Source organism: Eubalaena glacialis, chromosome 1, assembly GCF_028564815.1.
Source record: "Eubalaena glacialis isolate mEubGla1 chromosome 1, mEubGla1.1.hap2.+ XY, whole genome shotgun sequence".
Classification (NCBI taxonomy): domain Eukaryota; kingdom Metazoa; phylum Chordata; class Mammalia; order Artiodactyla; family Balaenidae; genus Eubalaena; species Eubalaena glacialis.
The window spans coordinates 92,710,899-92,728,560 of NC_083716.1; the positions used below are offsets into that span (position 1 = coordinate 92,710,899).

The 17,662-nt window shown below is 73.8% G+C and overlaps 9 non-coding genes and 5 pseudogenes across 9 annotated transcripts; all 14 read left to right on the forward strand.

Moving 5' to 3' along the window:
• The first annotated feature begins 764 nt into the window (after positions 1 to 764).
• LOC133076205 (5S ribosomal RNA) lies at positions 765 to 883 on the forward strand (annotated as a pseudogene).
• A 912-nt stretch (positions 884 to 1,795) lies between these two features.
• LOC133080447 (5S ribosomal RNA) lies at positions 1,796 to 1,914 on the forward strand. Its single transcript, XR_009698497.1, has one exon. It is a non-coding gene; the product is annotated as a 5S ribosomal RNA (ribosomal RNA).
• A 946-nt stretch (positions 1,915 to 2,860) lies between these two features.
• Positions 2,861 to 2,979, forward strand: LOC133076209 (5S ribosomal RNA; annotated as a pseudogene).
• Positions 2,980 to 3,888: 909 nt separating this feature from the next.
• On the forward strand, positions 3,889 to 4,007 carry LOC133080455 (5S ribosomal RNA). Its single transcript, XR_009698498.1, has one exon. It is a non-coding gene; the product is annotated as a 5S ribosomal RNA (ribosomal RNA).
• Positions 4,008 to 4,962: 955 nt separating this feature from the next.
• Positions 4,963 to 5,081, forward strand: LOC133080460 (5S ribosomal RNA). The gene has a single exon (XR_009698499.1). It is a non-coding gene; the product is annotated as a 5S ribosomal RNA (ribosomal RNA).
• A 1,977-nt stretch (positions 5,082 to 7,058) lies between these two features.
• LOC133080466 (5S ribosomal RNA) lies at positions 7,059 to 7,177 on the forward strand. Its single transcript, XR_009698501.1, has one exon. It is a non-coding gene; the product is annotated as a 5S ribosomal RNA (ribosomal RNA).
• A 952-nt stretch (positions 7,178 to 8,129) lies between these two features.
• LOC133076215 (5S ribosomal RNA) lies at positions 8,130 to 8,248 on the forward strand (annotated as a pseudogene).
• A 909-nt stretch (positions 8,249 to 9,157) lies between these two features.
• LOC133080469 (5S ribosomal RNA) lies at positions 9,158 to 9,276 on the forward strand. Its single transcript, XR_009698502.1, has one exon. It is a non-coding gene; the product is annotated as a 5S ribosomal RNA (ribosomal RNA).
• A 955-nt stretch (positions 9,277 to 10,231) lies between these two features.
• On the forward strand, positions 10,232 to 10,350 carry LOC133080473 (5S ribosomal RNA). The gene has a single exon (XR_009698503.1). It is a non-coding gene; the product is annotated as a 5S ribosomal RNA (ribosomal RNA).
• Positions 10,351 to 12,328: 1,978 nt separating this feature from the next.
• Positions 12,329 to 12,447, forward strand: LOC133080481 (5S ribosomal RNA). The gene has a single exon (XR_009698507.1). It is a non-coding gene; the product is annotated as a 5S ribosomal RNA (ribosomal RNA).
• A 952-nt stretch (positions 12,448 to 13,399) lies between these two features.
• On the forward strand, positions 13,400 to 13,518 carry LOC133076220 (5S ribosomal RNA; annotated as a pseudogene).
• A 909-nt stretch (positions 13,519 to 14,427) lies between these two features.
• Positions 14,428 to 14,546, forward strand: LOC133104639 (5S ribosomal RNA). Its single transcript, XR_009703682.1, has one exon. It is a non-coding gene; the product is annotated as a 5S ribosomal RNA (ribosomal RNA).
• Positions 14,547 to 15,492: 946 nt separating this feature from the next.
• LOC133076223 (5S ribosomal RNA) lies at positions 15,493 to 15,611 on the forward strand (annotated as a pseudogene).
• Positions 15,612 to 16,520: 909 nt separating this feature from the next.
• LOC133104605 (5S ribosomal RNA) lies at positions 16,521 to 16,640 on the forward strand. The gene has a single exon (XR_009703668.1). It is a non-coding gene; the product is annotated as a 5S ribosomal RNA (ribosomal RNA).
• Positions 16,641 to 17,662: the final 1,022 nt, after the last annotated feature.

The following is a 17,662-nucleotide window of genomic DNA, read 5'->3' on the forward strand; positions in this document are numbered from 1 at the left end:
GCCAGGCGGCCAGAAGGCGGCCCTGGAAGGCAGCCGCCACCCCAGCCGCTCCCGTGGTGGCTGGCCCGGACCCAGACTCCGCCGCAGGCCGGGGTGCCGTCCGTGCGGCCCACGAAGCCCTCGACCTGCACTTGGCCGCCCCCACCGGAGCCCAGCCGCGCCGCAGCCCCCTGTCTGCCCGTGTGTCTCTCCACAGCTCCCTCCGGGAAAAGCCCACCCTTTGCCACTTCGCCACGGCCGAGAGTGGGAGCGGGGTCGTGGGCTGGGACCGGTTCGCTGGGCTGGCTAGACACCAGGCGCCGGGAACTTTGCTCGGCAGTTGGCGTGGGGGCAAGGGTGGCGTTGCTGTGTCTAAGGGGCCGTGCCGGCTCAATGGTGGCTCCCAGTGGCTTCGGGCCAACTGCCGTTGGGCAGGCGGGCCGGCCAGGCCGTGGCTGGGCTGCGCCTAGCACTGTGTGGATTGACAGGGTGGGGAATGCACAAGGGACCGAGGGCCACAGGCCCTTAAGCCTCCGGGGCCAAGTCCTGTGAGCGTTGAGCGGCTCTGGGGCGGAGGGCCAAGCGCCTACAGGCCTGGAGGGTCCCGCCTGACCTGAGCTGCGAAGTCGCCCACAACTCCACCACCCCCGGGCCCTCGAGGCCTCCTGTCGCTTGCCTGGGCGGACGGCAGGGCCGCGCCGGAGAGGGTTGGCTGCCGGGCTGGCGGTAAGTCGCCAGCACCAGCGAAGCTAAGCCTCAAGAGGCACACCGTGGCCCCCGCTGCATTCTACGGCCACACCTCCCTGAACGCACCACACCTCGTCTGATCTCGGAAGCTAATCAGGGTCTGGCCTGTTTCGTACCTGGATGGGAGACCACATGGGAATACCGAGTGCTGTAGGCTTTTTTGCCTCCCGCTCCGCCTTGACATTTAGTGGCCCGCGGCCGAGGCCGCCTCCGCCCCCGCTGAGCACCGCTGCAGGCCTCACCTCCTCACGTCCCTCCCAACACAGCGCGCCGGAGGGATCGCTCCCCGCCGAGCTGGCTGGACATGCGGCCAGAATGCGGCCCTGGAAGGCAGCCGCCACCCCAGCCGCTCCCGTGGTGGCTGGCCCGGACCCAGACTCCGCCGCAGGCCGGGGTGCCGTCCGTGCGGCCCGCGAGGCCCTCGACCTGCACTTGGCCGCCCCCACCGGAGCCCAGCCGCGCCGCAGCCCCCTGTCTGCCCGTGTGTCTCTCCACAGCTCCCTCCGGAAAAAGCCCCCCCCTCCGCCGTTTCGCCACGGCCGGGGGCGGGAGCGGGGGCGGGGGCCGGGGCCGGTGCTCCGGGCCGGCCGGCCACAAGGCGCCGGGTCCTGTGCTCGGCGGGTGGCGTGGGGGCAAGGGTGGCCTTGCTGGGGCTAAGGGGCCGTGCCGACTCAATGGTGGCTCCCAGTGGGTTAAGGGCCGACTGCCGTCGGGCAGGAGGGCCGGCCCGGGCTGCGGCTGGGCTGCGCCTAGCGCCGCGTGGGCGGGCAGAGGGGAGGCCCAAGGGACCGCGGGCCCCGGGCCCTGAAGCCTCCGGGGCCACGTCCCTGTGAGCGACGTGCGGGATCTGGGGCGGGGCGCCAAGCGCCGAACGGTTTGGTGGGTCCCGCCCGCCCTGGGCTGGGAGGTCGCCGAACCCTCCGCCACCCCCCTGGTACCCGAGGCCGCCGTTGCCCTGCCTGGGCGGGCGGCGGGGCCCTGCCGGGGCGGGCTGGCCGCCGGGCTGGCGGGGAGGCGCAAGCGCCAGCGAAGCTGGGCCTCAAGAGGCACTCCGCGGGCCCCTTTTAACGTCTACGGCCATACCACCCTGAACGCGCCCGATCTCGTCTGATCTCGGAAGCTAAGCAGGGTCGGGCCTGGTTAGTACTTGGATGGGAGACCGCCTGGGAATACCGGGTGCTGTAGGCTTTTTGCCTCCCGCTCCGCCTTCTCCTTTAGTCGCCCGCGGCCTAGGCCGAGGCCGAGGCCAAGGCCGAGGCCGCTGCCTCCGCCCCCGCCCCCGCCCCCGCCGGGCAGCGCTGCAGGCCCCACCTCCTCCGGCCCCTCCCACCACAGCGCGCCAGAGGGGGCGCTCCTCGCCGGCCTGGCCGGCCAGGCGGCCAGAAGGCGGCCCTGGAAGGCAGCCGCCACCCCAGCCGCTCCCGTGGTGGCTGGCCCGGACCCAGACTCCGCCGCAGGCCGGGGTGCCGTCCGTGCGGCCCACGAAGCCCTCGACCTGCACTTGGCCGCCCCCACCGGAGCCCAGCCGCGCCGCAGCCCCCTGTCTGCCCGTGTGTCTCTCCACAGCTCCCTCCGGAAAAAGCCCACCCTTTGCCACTTCGCCACGGCCGAGAGTGGGAGCGGGGTCGTGGGCTGGGACCGGTTCGCTGGGCTGGCTAGACACCAGGCGCCGGGAACTTTGCTCGGCAGTTGGCGTGGGGGCAAGGGTGGCGTTGCTGTGTCTAAGGGGCCGTGCCGGCTCAATGGTGGCTCCCAGTGGCTTCGGGCCAACTGCCGTTGGGCAGGCGGGCCGGCCAGGCCGTGGCTGGGCTGCGCCTAGCACTGTGTGGATTGACAGGGTGGGGAATGCACAAGGGACCGAGGGCCACAGGCCCTTAAGCCTCCGGGGCCAAGTCCTGTGAGCGTTGAGCGGCTCTGGGGCGGAGGGCCAAGCGCCTACAGGCCTGGAGGGTCCCGCCTGACCTGAGCTGCGAAGTCGCCCACAACTCCACCACCCCCGGGCCCTCGAGGCCTCCTGTCGCTTGCCTGGGCGGACGGCAGGGCCGCGCCGGAGAGGGTTGGCTGCCGGGCTGGCGGTAAGTCGCCAGCACCAGCGAAGCTAAGCCTCAAGAGGCACACCGTGGCCCCCGCTGCATTCTACGGCCACACCTCCCTGAACGCACCACACCTCGTCTGATCTCGGAAGCTAATCAGGGTCTGGCCTGTTTCGTACCTGGATGGGAGACCACATGGGAATACCGAGTGCTGTAGGCTTTTTTGCCTCCCGCTCCGCCTTGACATTTAGTGGCCCGCGGCCGAGGCCGCCTCCGCCCCCGCTGAGCACCGCTGCAGGCCTCACCTCCTCACGTCCCTCCCAACACAGCGCGCCGGAGGGATCGCTCCCCGCCGAGCTGGCTGGACATGCGGCCAGAATGCGGCCCTGGAAGGCAGCCGCCACCCCAGCCGCTCCCGTGGTGGCTGGCCCGGACCCAGACTCCGCCGCAGGCCGGGGTGCCGTCCGTGCGGCCCGCGAGGCCCTCGACCTGCACTTGGCCGCCCCCACCGGAGCCCAGCCGCGCCGCAGCCCCCTGTCTGCCCGTGTGTCTCTCCACAGCTCCCTCCGGAAAAAGCCCCCCCTCCGCCGTTTCGCCACGGCCGGGGGCGGGAGCGGGGGCGGGGGCCGGGGCCGCTTCTCCGGGCCTGCCGGCCACCAGGGCCGGGGTCCTGTGCTCGGCGGGCGGCGTGGGGGCAAGGGGGGGCCTTGCTGGGGCTAAGGGGCCGTGCCCACTCCATGGTGGCTCCCAGTGGCTTCGGGCCAGCTGCTGCCCGGCCGGAGGGCCGGCCCGGCCGTGGCCGGGCTGCGCCTAACTCCGCGTGGGTGGGCAGGGGGGGATGCCCAAGGGACCGCGGCCGCCGGGCCCTGAAGCCTCCGGGGCCGCGTCCCTGTGAGCGTCGAGCGGGATCTGCGGCGGGGCGCCAAGCGCCGACGGGCCTGGAGCGTCCCGCCCGCCCTGGGCTGCGAGGTGGCCCACCACTCCGCCACCCCCGGGTCCCCGAGGCCTCCTGTCGCCTGCCTGGGCGGGCGGCAGGGCCCTGCCGGAGAGGGCTGGCCGCCGGCATGGCGGTAAGGCGCAGGCGCCAGCGAAGCTGGGCCTCAAGAGGCACCGCGCGGGCCCCTCCTGCGTCTACGGCCATACCACCCTGAACGCGCCCGATCTCGTCTGATCTCGGAAGCTAAGCAGGGTCGGGCCTGGTTAGTACTTGGATGGGAGACCGCCTGGGAATACCGGGTGCTGTAGGCTTTTTGCCTCCCGCTCCGCCTTCTCCTTTAGTCGCCCGCGGCCTAGGCCGAGGCCGAGGCCAAGGCCGAGGCCGCTGCCTCCGCCCCCGCCCCCGCCCCCGCCCCCGCCGGGCAGCGCTGCAGGCCCCACCTCCTCCGGCCCCTCCCACCACAGCGCGCCAGAGGGGGCGCTCCGCGCCGGCCTGGCCGGCCAGGCGGCCAGAAGGCGGCCCTGGAAGGCAGCCGCCACCCCAGCCGCTCCCGGGGTGGCTGGCCTGAACCCAGACTCCGCCTCAGGCCCGGGTGCCGGCCGTGCGGCCCGCGAGCCCCTTGACCTGCACCTGGCCGCCCCCACCAGCGCCCAGCCCCGGCGCAGCCACCTATCTGCCGGTGTGTCTCTCCACAGCTCCCTCCGGAAAAAGCCCCCCCTCCGCCGTTTCGCCACGGCCGGGGGCGGGAGCGGGGGCGGGGGCCGGGGCCGGTGCTCCGGGCCGGCCGGCCACAAGGCGCCGGGTCCTGTGCTCGGCGGGTGGCGTGGGGGCAAGGGTGGCCTTGCTGGGGCTAAGGGGCCGTGCCGACTCAATGGTGGCTCCCAGTGGGTTAAGGGCCGACTGCCGTCGGGCAGGAGGGCCGGCCCGGGCTGCGGCTGGGCTGCGCCTAGCGCCGCGTGGGCGGGCAGAGGGGAGGCCCAAGGGACCGCGGGCCCCGGGCCCTGAAGCCTCCGGGGCCACGTCCCTGTGAGCGACGTGCGGGATCTGGGGCGGGGCGCCAAGCGCCGAACGGTTTGGTGGGTCCCGCCCGCCCTGGGCTGGGAGGTCGCCGAACCCTCCGCCACCCCCCTGGTACCCGAGGCCGCCGTTGCCCTGCCTGGGCGGGCGGCGGGGCCCTGCCGGGGCGGGCTGGCCGCCGGGCTGGCGGGGAGGCGCAAGCGCCAGCGAAGCTGGGCCTCAAGAGGCACTCCGCGGGCCCCTTTTAACGTCTACGGCCATACCACCCTGAACGCGCCCGATCTCGTCTGATCTCGGAAGCTAAGCAGGGTCGGGCCTGGTTAGTACTTGGATGGGAGACCGCCTGGGAATACCGGGTGCTGTAGGCTTTTTGCCTCCCGCTCCGCCTTCTCCTTTAGTCGCCCGCGGCCTAGGCCGAGGCCGAGGCCAAGGCCGAGGCCGCTGCCTCCGCCCCCGCCCCCGCCCCCGCCGGGCAGCGCTGCAGGCCCCACCTCCTCCGGCCCCTCCCACCACAGCGCGCCAGAGGGGGCGCTCCGCGCCGGCCTGGCCGGCCAGGCGGCCAGAAGGCGGCCCTGGAAGGCAGCCGCCACCCCAGCCGCTCCCGTGGTGGCTGGCCCGGACCCAGACTCCGCCGCAGGCCGGGGTGCCGTCGGTGCGGCCCACGAAGCCCTCGACCTGCACTTGGCCGCCCCCACCGGAGCCCAGCCGCGCCGCAGCCCCCTGTCTGCCCGTGTGTCTCTCCACAGCTCCCTCCGGAAAAAGCCCACCCTTTGCCACTTCGCCACGGCCGAGAGTGGGAGCGGGGTCGTGGGCTGGGACCGGTTCGCTGGGCTGGCTAGACACCAGGCGCCGGGAACTTTGCTCGGCAGTTGGCGTGGGGGCAAGGGTGGCGTTGCTGTGTCTAAGGGGCCGTGCCGGCTCAATGGTGGCTCCCAGTGGCTTCGGGCCAACTGCCGTTGGGCAGGCGGGCCGGCCAGGCCGTGGCTGGGCTGCGCCTAGCACTGTGTGGATTGACAGGGTGGGGAATGCACAAGGGACCGAGGGCCACAGGCCCTTAAGCCTCCGGGGCCAAGTCCTGTGAGCGTTGAGCGGCTCTGGGGCGGAGGGCCAAGCGCCTACAGGCCTGGAGGGTCCCGCCTGACCTGAGCTGCGAAGTCGCCCACAACTCCACCACCCCCGGGCCCTCGAGGCCTCCTGTCGCTTGCCTGGGCGGACGGCAGGGCCGCGCCGGAGAGGGTTGGCTGCCGGGCTGGCGGTAAGTCGCCAGCACCAGCGAAGCTAAGCCTCAAGAGGCACACCGTGGCCCCCGCTGCATTCTACGGCCACACCTCCCTGAACGCACCACACCTCGTCTGATCTCGGAAACTAATCAGGGTCTGGCCTGTTTCGTACCTGGATGGGAGACCACATGGGAATACCGAGTGCTGTAGGCTTTTTTGCCTCCCGCTCCGCCTTGACATTTAGTGGCCCGCGGCCGAGGCCGCCTCCGCCCCCGCTGAGCACCGCTGCAGGCCTCACCTCCTCACGTCCCTCCCAACACAGCGCGCCGGAGGGATCGCTCCCCGCCGAGCTGGCTGGACATGCGGCCAGAATGCGGCCCTGGAAGGCAGCCGCCACCCCAGCCGCTCCCGTGGTGGCTGGCCCGGACCCAGACTCCGCCGCAGGCCGGGGTGCCGTCCGTGCGGCCCGCGAGGCCCTCGACCTGCACTTGGCCGCCCCCACCGGAGCCCAGCCGCGCCGCAGCCCCCTGTCTGCCCGTGTGTCTCTCCACAGCTCCCTCCGGAAAAAGCCCCCCCCTCCGCCGTTTCGCCACGGCCGGGGGCGGGAGCGGGGGCGGGGGCCGGGGCCGGTGCTCCGGGCCGGCCGGCCACAAGGCGCCGGGTCCTGTGCTCGGCGGGTGGCGTGGGGGCAAGGGTGGCCTTGCTGGGGCTAAGGGGCCGTGCCGACTCAATGGTGGCTCCCAGTGGGTTAAGGGCCGACTGCCGTCGGGCAGGAGGGCCGGCCCGGGCTGCGGCTGGGCTGCGCCTAGCGCCGCGTGGGCGGGCAGAGGGGAGGCCCAAGGGACCGCGGGCCCCGGGCCCTGAAGCCTCCGGGGCCACGTCCCTGTGAGCGACGTGCGGGATCTGGGGCGGGGCGCCAAGCGCCGAACGGTTTGGTGGGTCCCGCCCGCCCTGGGCTGGGAGGTCGCCGAACCCTCCGCCACCCCCCTGGTACCCGAGGCCGCCGTTGCCCTGCCTGGGCGGGCGGCGGGGCCCTGCCGGGGCGGGCTGGCCGCCGGGCTGGCGGGGAGGCGCAAGCGCCAGCGAAGCTGGGCCTCAAGAGGCACTCCGCGGGCCCCTTTTAACGTCTACGGCCATACCACCCTGAACGCGCCCGATCTCGTCTGATCTCGGAAGCTAAGCAGGGTCGGGCCTGGTTAGTACTTGGATGGGAGACCGCCTGGGAATACCGGGTGCTGTAGGCTTTTTGCCTCCCGCTCCGCCTTCTCCTTTAGTCGCCCGCGGCCTAGGCCGAGGCCGAGGCCAAGGCCGAGGCCGCTGCCTCCGCCCCCGCCCCCGCCCCCGCCCCCGCCGGGCAGCGCTGCAGGCCCCACCTCCTCCGGCCCCTCCCACCACAGCGCGCCAGAGGGGGCGCTCCGCGCCGGCCTGGCCGGCCAGGCGGCCAGAAGGCGGCCCTGGAAGGCAGCCGCCACCCCAGCCGCTCCCGTGGTGGCTGGCCCGGACCCAGACTCCGCCGCAGGCCGGGGTGCCGTCCGTGCGGCCCACGAAGCCCTCGACCTGCACTTGGCCGCCCCCACCGGAGCCCAGCCGCGCCGCAGCCCCCTGTCTGCCCGTGTGTCTCTCCACAGCTCCCTCCGGAAAAAGCCCACCCTTTGCCACTTCGCCACGGCCGAGAGTGGGAGCGGGGTCGTGGGCTGGGACCGGTTCGCTGGGCTGGCTAGACACCAGGCGCCGGGAACTTTGCTCGGCAGTTGGCGTGGGGGCAAGGGTGGCGTTGCTGTGTCTAAGGGGCCGTGCCGGCTCAATGGTGGCTCCCAGTGGCTTCGGGCCAACTGCCGTTGGGCAGGCGGGCCGGCCAGGCCGTGGCTGGGCTGCGCCTAGCACTGTGTGGATTGACAGGGTGGGGAATGCACAAGGGACCGAGGGCCACAGGCCCTTAAGCCTCCGGGGCCAAGTCCTGTGAGCGTTGAGCGGCTCTGGGGCGGAGGGCCAAGCGCCTACAGGCCTGGAGGGTCCCGCCTGACCTGAGCTGCGAAGTCGCCCACAACTCCACCACCCCCGGGCCCTCGAGGCCTCCTGTCGCTTGCCTGGGCGGACGGCAGGGCCGCGCCGGAGAGGGTTGGCTGCCGGGCTGGCGGTAAGTCGCCAGCACCAGCGAAGCTAAGCCTCAAGAGGCACACCGTGGCCCCCGCTGCATTCTACGGCCACACCTCCCTGAACGCACCACACCTCGTCTGATCTCGGAAGCTAATCAGGGTCTGGCCTGTTTCGTACCTGGATGGGAGACCACATGGGAATACCGAGTGCTGTAGGCTTTTTTGCCTCCCGCTCCGCCTTGACATTTAGTGGCCCGCGGCCGAGGCCGCCTCCGCCCCCGCTGAGCACCGCTGCAGGCCTCACCTCCTCACGTCCCTCCCAACACAGCGCGCCGGAGGGATCGCTCCCCGCCGAGCTGGCTGGACATGCGGCCAGAATGCGGCCCTGGAAGGCAGCCGCCACCCCAGCCGCTCCCGTGGTGGCTGGCCCGGACCCAGACTCCGCCGCAGGCCGGGGTGCCGTCCGTGCGGCCCGCGAGGCCCTCGACCTGCACTTGGCCGCCCCCACCGGAGCCCAGCCGCGCCGCAGCCCCCTGTCTGCCCGTGTGTCTCTCCACAGCTCCCTCCGGAAAAAGCCCCCCCTCCGCCGTTTCGCCACGGCCGGGGGCGGGAGCGGGGGCGGGGGCCGGGGCCGCTTCTCCGGGCCTGCCGGCCACCAGGGCCGGGGTCCTGTGCTCGGCGGGCGGCGTGGGGGCAAGGGGGGGCCTTGCTGGGGCTAAGGGGCCGTGCCCACTCCATGGTGGCTCCCAGTGGCTTCGGGCCAGCTGCTGCCCGGCCGGAGGGCCGGCCCGGCCGTGGCCGGGCTGCGCCTAACTCCGCGTGGGTGGGCAGGGGGGGATGCCCAAGGGACCGCGGCCGCCGGGCCCTGAAGCCTCCGGGGCCGCGTCCCTGTGAGCGTCGAGCGGGATCTGCGGCGGGGCGCCAAGCGCCGACGGGCCTGGAGCGTCCCGCCCGCCCTGGGCTGCGAGGTGGCCCACCACTCCGCCACCCCCGGGTCCCCGAGGCCTCCTGTCGCCTGCCTGGGCGGGCGGCAGGGCCCTGCCGGAGAGGGCTGGCCGCCGGCATGGCGGTAAGGCGCAGGCGCCAGCGAAGCTGGGCCTCAAGAGGCACCGCGCGGGCCCCTCCTGCGTCTACGGCCATACCACCCTGAACGCGCCCGATCTCGTCTGATCTCGGAAGCTAAGCAGGGTCGGGCCTGGTTAGTACTTGGATGGGAGACCGCCTGGGAATACCGGGTGCTGTAGGCTTTTTGCCTCCCGCTCCGCCTTCTCCTTTAGTCGCCCGCGGCCTAGGCCGAGGCCGAGGCCAAGGCCGAGGCCGCTGCCTCCGCCCCCGCCCCCGCCCCCGCCCCCGCCGGGCAGCGCTGCAGGCCCCACCTCCTCCGGCCCCTCCCACCACAGCGCGCCAGAGGGGGCGCTCCGCGCCGGCCTGGCCGGCCAGGCGGCCAGAAGGCGGCCCTGGAAGGCAGCCGCCACCCCAGCCGCTCCCGGGGTGGCTGGCCTGAACCCAGACTCCGCCTCAGGCCCGGGTGCCGGCCGTGCGGCCCGCGAGCCCCTTGACCTGCACCTGGCCGCCCCCACCAGCGCCCAGCCCCGGCGCAGCCACCTATCTGCCGGTGTGTCTCTCCACAGCTCCCTCCGGAAAAAGCCCCCCCTCCGCCGTTTCGCCACGGCCGGGGGCGGGAGCGGGGGCGGGGGCCGGGGCCGGTGCTCCGGGCCGGCCGGCCACAAGGCGCCGGGTCCTGTGCTCGGCGGGTGGCGTGGGGGCAAGGGTGGCCTTGCTGGGGCTAAGGGGCCGTGCCGACTCAATGGTGGCTCCCAGTGGGTTAAGGGCCGACTGCCGTCGGGCAGGAGGGCCGGCCCGGGCTGCGGCTGGGCTGCGCCTAGCGCCGCGTGGGCGGGCAGAGGGGAGGCCCAAGGGACCGCGGGCCCCGGGCCCTGAAGCCTCCGGGGCCACGTCCCTGTGAGCGACGTGCGGGATCTGGGGCGGGGCGCCAAGCGCCGAACGGTTTGGTGGGTCCCGCCCGCCCTGGGCTGGGAGGTCGCCGAACCCTCCGCCACCCCCCTGGTACCCGAGGCCGCCGTTGCCCTGCCTGGGCGGGCGGCGGGGCCCTGCCGGGGCGGGCTGGCCGCCGGGCTGGCGGGGAGGCGCAAGCGCCAGCGAAGCTGGGCCTCAAGAGGCACTCCGCGGGCCCCTTTTAACGTCTACGGCCATACCACCCTGAACGCGCCCGATCTCGTCTGATCTCGGAAGCTAAGCAGGGTCGGGCCTGGTTAGTACTTGGATGGGAGACCGCCTGGGAATACCGGGTGCTGTAGGCTTTTTGCCTCCCGCTCCGCCTTCTCCTTTAGTCGCCCGCGGCCTAGGCCGAGGCCGAGGCCAAGGCCGAGGCCGCTGCCTCCGCCCCCGCCCCCGCCCCCGCCGGGCAGCGCTGCAGGCCCCACCTCCTCCGGCCCCTCCCACCACAGCGCGCCAGAGGGGGCGCTCCGCGCCGGCCTGGCCGGCCAGGCGGCCAGAAGGCGGCCCTGGAAGGCAGCCGCCACCCCAGCCGCTCCCGTGGTGGCTGGCCCGGACCCAGACTCCGCCGCAGGCCGGGGGTGCCGTCGGTGCGGCCCACGAAGCCCTCGACCTGCACTTGGCCGCCCCCACCGGAGCCCAGCCGCGCCGCAGCCCCCTGTCTGCCCGTGTGTCTCTCCACAGCTCCCTCCGGAAAAAGCCCACCCTTTGCCACTTCGCCACGGCCGAGAGTGGGAGCGGGGTCGTGGGCTGGGACCGGTTCGCTGGGCTGGCTAGACACCAGGCGCCGGGAACTTTGCTCGGCAGTTGGCGTGGGGGCAAGGGTGGCGTTGCTGTGTCTAAGGGGCCGTGCCGGCTCAATGGTGGCTCCCAGTGGCTTCGGGCCAACTGCCGTTGGGCAGGCGGGCCGGCCAGGCCGTGGCTGGGCTGCGCCTAGCACTGTGTGGATTGACAGGGTGGGGAATGCACAAGGGACCGAGGGCCACAGGCCCTTAAGCCTCCGGGGCCAAGTCCTGTGAGCGTTGAGCGGCTCTGGGGCGGAGGGCCAAGCGCCTACAGGCCTGGAGGGTCCCGCCTGACCTGAGCTGCGAAGTCGCCCACAACTCCACCACCCCCGGGCCCTCGAGGCCTCCTGTCGCTTGCCTGGGCGGACGGCAGGGCCGCGCCGGAGAGGGTTGGCTGCCGGGCTGGCGGTAAGTCGCCAGCACCAGCGAAGCTAAGCCTCAAGAGGCACACCGTGGCCCCCGCTGCATTCTACGGCCACACCTCCCTGAACGCACCACACCTCGTCTGATCTCGGAAACTAATCAGGGTCTGGCCTGTTTCGTACCTGGATGGGAGACCACATGGGAATACCGAGTGCTGTAGGCTTTTTTGCCTCCCGCTCCGCCTTGACATTTAGTGGCCCGCGGCCGAGGCCGCCTCCGCCCCCGCTGAGCACCGCTGCAGGCCTCACCTCCTCACGTCCCTCCCAACACAGCGCGCCGGAGGGATCGCTCCCCGCCGAGCTGGCTGGACATGCGGCCAGAATGCGGCCCTGGAAGGCAGCCGCCACCCCAGCCGCTCCCGTGGTGGCTGGCCCGGACCCAGACTCCGCCGCAGGCCGGGGTGCCGTCCGTGCGGCCCGCGAGGCCCTCGACCTGCACTTGGCCGCCCCCACCGGAGCCCAGCCGCGCCGCAGCCCCCTGTCTGCCCGTGTGTCTCTCCACAGCTCCCTCCGGAAAAAGCCCCCCCCTCCGCCGTTTCGCCACGGCCGGGGGCGGGAGCGGGGGCGGGGGCCGGGGCCGGTGCTCCGGGCCGGCCGGCCACAAGGCGCCGGGTCCTGTGCTCGGCGGGTGGCGTGGGGGCAAGGGTGGCCTTGCTGGGGCTAAGGGGCCGTGCCGACTCAATGGTGGCTCCCAGTGGGTTAAGGGCCGACTGCCGTCGGGCAGGAGGGCCGGCCCGGGCTGCGGCTGGGCTGCGCCTAGCGCCGCGTGGGCGGGCAGAGGGGAGGCCCAAGGGACCGCGGGCCCCGGGCCCTGAAGCCTCCGGGGCCACGTCCCTGTGAGCGACGTGCGGGATCTGGGGCGGGGCGCCAAGCGCCGAACGGTTTGGTGGGTCCCGCCCGCCCTGGGCTGGGAGGTCGCCGAACCCTCCGCCACCCCCCTGGTACCCGAGGCCGCCGTTGCCCTGCCTGGGCGGGCGGCGGGGCCCTGCCGGGGCGGGCTGGCCGCCGGGCTGGCGGGGAGGCGCAAGCGCCAGCGAAGCTGGGCCTCAAGAGGCACTCCGCGGGCCCCTTTTAACGTCTACGGCCATACCACCCTGAACGCGCCCGATCTCGTCTGATCTCGGAAGCTAAGCAGGGTCGGGCCTGGTTAGTACTTGGATGGGAGACCGCCTGGGAATACCGGGTGCTGTAGGCTTTTTGCCTCCCGCTCCGCCTTCTCCTTTAGTCGCCCGCGGCCTAGGCCGAGGCCGAGGCCAAGGCCGAGGCCGCTGCCTCCGCCCCCGCCCCCGCCCCCGCCCCCGCCGGGCAGCGCTGCAGGCCCCACCTCCTCCGGCCCCTCCCACCACAGCGCGCCAGAGGGGGCGCTCCGCGCCGGCCTGGCCGGCCAGGCGGCCAGAAGGCGGCCCTGGAAGGCAGCCGCCACCCCAGCCGCTCCCGTGGTGGCTGGCCCGGACCCAGACTCCGCCGCAGGCCGGGGTGCCGTCCGTGCGGCCCACGAAGCCCTCGACCTGCACTTGGCCGCCCCCACCGGAGCCCAGCCGCGCCGCAGCCCCCTGTCTGCCCGTGTGTCTCTCCACAGCTCCCTCCGGAAAAAGCCCACCCTTTGCCACTTCGCCACGGCCGAGAGTGGGAGCGGGGTCGTGGGCTGGGACCGGTTCGCTGGGCTGGCTAGACACCAGGCGCCGGGAACTTTGCTCGGCAGTTGGCGTGGGGGCAAGGGTGGCGTTGCTGTGTCTAAGGGGCCGTGCCGGCTCAATGGTGGCTCCCAGTGGCTTCGGGCCAACTGCCGTTGGGCAGGCGGGCCGGCCAGGCCGTGGCTGGGCTGCGCCTAGCACTGTGTGGATTGACAGGGTGGGGAATGCACAAGGGACCGAGGGCCACAGGCCCTTAAGCCTCCGGGGCCAAGTCCTGTGAGCGTTGAGCGGCTCTGGGGCGGAGGGCCAAGCGCCTACAGGCCTGGAGGGTCCCGCCTGACCTGAGCTGCGAAGTCGCCCACAACTCCACCACCCCCGGGCCCTCGAGGCCTCCTGTCGCTTGCCTGGGCGGACGGCAGGGCCGCGCCGGAGAGGGTTGGCTGCCGGGCTGGCGGTAAGTCGCCAGCACCAGCGAAGCTAAGCCTCAAGAGGCACACCGTGGCCCCCGCTGCATTCTACGGCCACACCTCCCTGAACGCACCACACCTCGTCTGATCTCGGAAGCTAATCAGGGTCTGGCCTGTTTCGTACCTGGATGGGAGACCACATGGGAATACCGAGTGCTGTAGGCTTTTTTGCCTCCCGCTCCGCCTTGACATTTAGTGGCCCGCGGCCGAGGCCGCCTCCGCCCCCGCTGAGCACCGCTGCAGGCCTCACCTCCTCACGTCCCTCCCAACACAGCGCGCCGGAGGGATCGCTCCCCGCCGAGCTGGCTGGACATGCGGCCAGAATGCGGCCCTGGAAGGCAGCCGCCACCCCAGCCGCTCCCGTGGTGGCTGGCCCGGACCCAGACTCCGCCGCAGGCCGGGGTGCCGTCCGTGCGGCCCGCGAGGCCCTCGACCTGCACTTGGCCGCCCCCACCGGAGCCCAGCCGCGCCGCAGCCCCCTGTCTGCCCGTGTGTCTCTCCACAGCTCCCTCCGGAAAAAGCCCCCCCTCCGCCGTTTCGCCACGGCCGGGGGCGGGAGCGGGGGCGGGGGCCGGGGCCGCTTCTCCGGGCCTGCCGGCCACCAGGGCCGGGGTCCTGTGCTCGGCGGGCGGCGTGGGGGCAAGGGGGGGCCTTGCTGGGGCTAAGGGGCCGTGCCCACTCCATGGTGGCTCCCAGTGGCTTCGGGCCAGCTGCTGCCCGGCCGGAGGGCCGGCCCGGCCGTGGCCGGGCTGCGCCTAACTCCGCGTGGGTGGGCAGGGGGGGATGCCCAAGGGACCGCGGCCGCCGGGCCCCTGAAGCCTCCGGGGCCGCGTCCCTGTGAGCGTCGAGCGGGATCTGCGGCGGGGCGCCAAGCGCCGACGGGCCTGGAGCGTCCCGCCCGCCCTGGGCTGCGAGGTGGCCCACCACTCCGCCACCCCCGGGTCCCCGAGGCCTCCTGTCGCCTGCCTGGCGGGCGGCAGGGCCCTGCCGGAGAGGGCTGGCCGCCGGCATGGCGGTAAGGCGCAGGCGCCAGCGAAGCTGGGCCTCAAGAGGCACCGCGCGGGCCCCTCCTGCGTCTACGGCCATACCACCCTGAACGCGCCCGATCTCGTCTGATCTCGGAAGCTAAGCAGGGTCGGGCCTGGTTAGTACTTGGATGTGAGACCGCCTGGGAATACCGGGTGCTGTAGGCTTTTTGCCTCCCGCTCCGCCTTCTCCTTTAGTCGCCCGCGGCCTAGGCCGAGGCCGAGGCCAAGGCCGAGGCCGCTGCCTCCGCCCCCGCCCCCGCCCCCGCCGGGCAGCGCTGCAGGCCCCACCTCCTCCGGCCCCTCCCACCACAGCGCGCCAGAGGGGGCGCTCCTCGCCGGCCTGGCCGGCCAGGCGGCCAGAAGGCGGCCCTGGAAGGCAGCCGCCACCCCAGCCGCTCCCGTGGTGGCTGGCCCGGACCCAGACTCCGCCGCAGGCCGGGGTGCCGTCCGTGCGGCCCACGAAGCCCTCGACCTGCACTTGGCCGCCCCCACCGGAGCCCAGCCGCGCCGCAGCCCCCTGTCTGCCCGTGTGTCTCTCCACAGCTCCCTCCGGAAAAAGCCCACCCTTTGCCACTTCGCCACGGCCGAGAGTGGGAGCGGGGTCGTGGGCTGGGACCGGTTCGCTGGGCTGGCTAGACACCAGGCGCCGGGAACTTTGCTCGGCAGTTGGCGTGGGGGCAAGGGTGGCGTTGCTGTGTCTAAGGGGCCGTGCCGGCTCAATGGTGGCTCCCAGTGGCTTCGGGCCAACTGCCGTTGGGCAGGCGGGCCGGCCAGGCCGTGGCTGGGCTGCGCCTAGCACTGTGTGGATTGACAGGGTGGGGAATGCACAAGGGACCGAGGGCCACAGGCCCTTAAGCCTCCGGGGCCAAGTCCTGTGAGCGTTGAGCGGCTCTGGGGCGGAGGGCCAAGCGCCTACAGGCCTGGAGGGTCCCGCCTGACCTGAGCTGCGAAGTCGCCCACAACTCCACCACCCCCGGGCCCTCGAGGCCTCCTGTCGCTTGCCTGGGCGGACGGCAGGGCCGCGCCGGAGAGGGTTGGCTGCCGGGCTGGCGGTAAGTCGCCAGCACCAGCGAAGCTAAGCCTCAAGAGGCACACCGTGGCCCCCGCTGCATTCTACGGCCACACCTCCCTGAACGCACCACACCTCGTCTGATCTCGGAAGCTAATCAGGGTCTGGCCTGTTTCGTACCTGGATGGGAGACCACATGGGAATACCGAGTGCTGTAGGCTTTTTTGCCTCCCGCTCCGCCTTGACATTTAGTGGCCCGCGGCCGAGGCCGCCTCCGCCCCCGCTGAGCACCGCTGCAGGCCTCACCTCCTCACGTCCCTCCCAACACAGCGCGCCGGAGGGATCGCTCCCCGCCGAGCTGGCTGGACATGCGGCCAGAATGCGGCCCTGGAAGGCAGCCGCCACCCCAGCCGCTCCCGTGGTGGCTGGCCCGGACCCAGACTCCGCCGCAGGCCGGGGTGCCGTCCGTGCGGCCCGCGAGGCCCTCGACCTGCACTTGGCCGCCCCCACCGGAGCCCAGCCGCGCCGCAGCCCCCTGTCTGCCCGTGTGTCTCTCCACAGCTCCCTCCGGAAAAAGCCCCCCCTCCGCCGTTTCGCCACGGCCGGGGGCGGGAGCGGGGGCGGGGGCCGGGGCCGCTTCTCCGGGCCTGCCGGCCACCAGGGCCGGGGTCCTGTGCTCGGCGGGCGGCGTGGGGGCAAGGGGGGGCCTTGCTGGGGCTAAGGGGCCGTGCCCACTCCATGGTGGCTCCCAGTGGCTTCGGGCCAGCTGCTGCCCGGCCGGAGGGCCGGCCCGGCCGTGGCCGGGCTGCGCCTAACTCCGCGTGGGTGGGCAGGGGGGGATGCCCAAGGGACCGCGGCCGCCGGGCCCTGAAGCCTCCGGGGCCGCGTCCCTGTGAGCGTCGAGCGGGATCTGCGGCGGGGCGCCAAGCGCCGACGGGCCTGGAGCGTCCCGCCCGCCCTGGGCTGCGAGGTGGCCCACCACTCCGCCACCCCCGGGTCCCCGAGGCCTCCTGTCGCCTGCCTGGGCGGGCGGCAGGGCCCTGCCGGAGAGGGCTGGCCGCCGGCATGGCGGTAAGGCGCAGGCGCCAGCGAAGCTGGGCCTCAAGAGGCACCGCGCGGGCCCCTCCTGCGTCTACGGCCATACCACCCCTGAACGCGCCCGATCTCGTCTGATCTCGGAAGCTAAGCAGGGTCGGGCCTGGTTAGTACTTGGATGGGAGACCGCCTGGGAATACCGGGTGCTGTAGGCTTTTTGCCTCCCGCTCCGCCTTCTCCTTTAGTCGCCCGCGGCCTAGGCCGAGGCCGAGGCCAAGGCCGAGGCCGCTGCCTCCGCCCCCGCCCCCGCCCCCGCCCCCGCCGGGCAGCGCTGCAGGCCCCACCTCCTCCGGCCCCTCCCACCACAGCGCGCCAGAGGGGGCGCTCCGCGCCGGCCTGGCCGGCCAGGCGGCCAGAAGGCGGCCCTGGAAGGCAGCCGCCACCCCAGCCGCTCCCGGGGTGGCTGGCCTGAACCCAGACTCCGCCTCAGGCCCGGGTGCCGGCCGTGCGGCCCGCGAGCCCCTTGACCTGCACCTGGCCGCCCCCACCAGCGCCCAGCCCCGGCGCAGCCACCTATCTGCCGGTGTGTCTCTCCACAGCTCCCTCCGGAAAAAGCCCCCCCCTCCGCCGTTTCGCCACGGCCGGGGGCGGGAGCGGGGCGGGGGCCGGGGCCGGTGCTCCGGGCCGGCCGGCCACAAGGCGCCGGGGTCCTGTGCTCGGCGGGTGGCGTGGGGCAAGGGTGGCCTTGCTGGGGCTAAGGGGCCGTGCCGACTCAATGGTGGCTCCCAGTGGGTTAAGGGCCGACTGCCGTCGGGCAGGAGGGCCGGCCCGGGCTGCGGCTGGGCTGCGCCTAGCGCCGCGTGGGCGGGCAGAGGGGAGGCCCAAGGGACCGCGGGCCCCGGGCCCTGAAGCCTCCGGGGCCACGTCCCTGTGAGCGACGTGCGGGATCTGGGGCGGGGCGCCAAGCGCCGAACGGTTTGGTGGGTCCCGCCCGCCCTGGGCTGGGAGGTCGCCGAACCCTCCGCCACCCCCCTGGTACCCGAGGCCGCCGTTGCCCTGCCTGGGCGGGCGGCGGGGCCCTGCCGGGGCGGGCTGGCCGCCGGGCTGGCGGGGAGGCGCAAGCGCCAGCGAAGCTGGGCCTCAAGAGGCACTCCGCGGGCCCCTTTTAACGTCTACGGCCATACCACCCTGAACGCGCCCGATCTCGTCTGATCTCGGAAGCTAAGCAGGGTCGGGC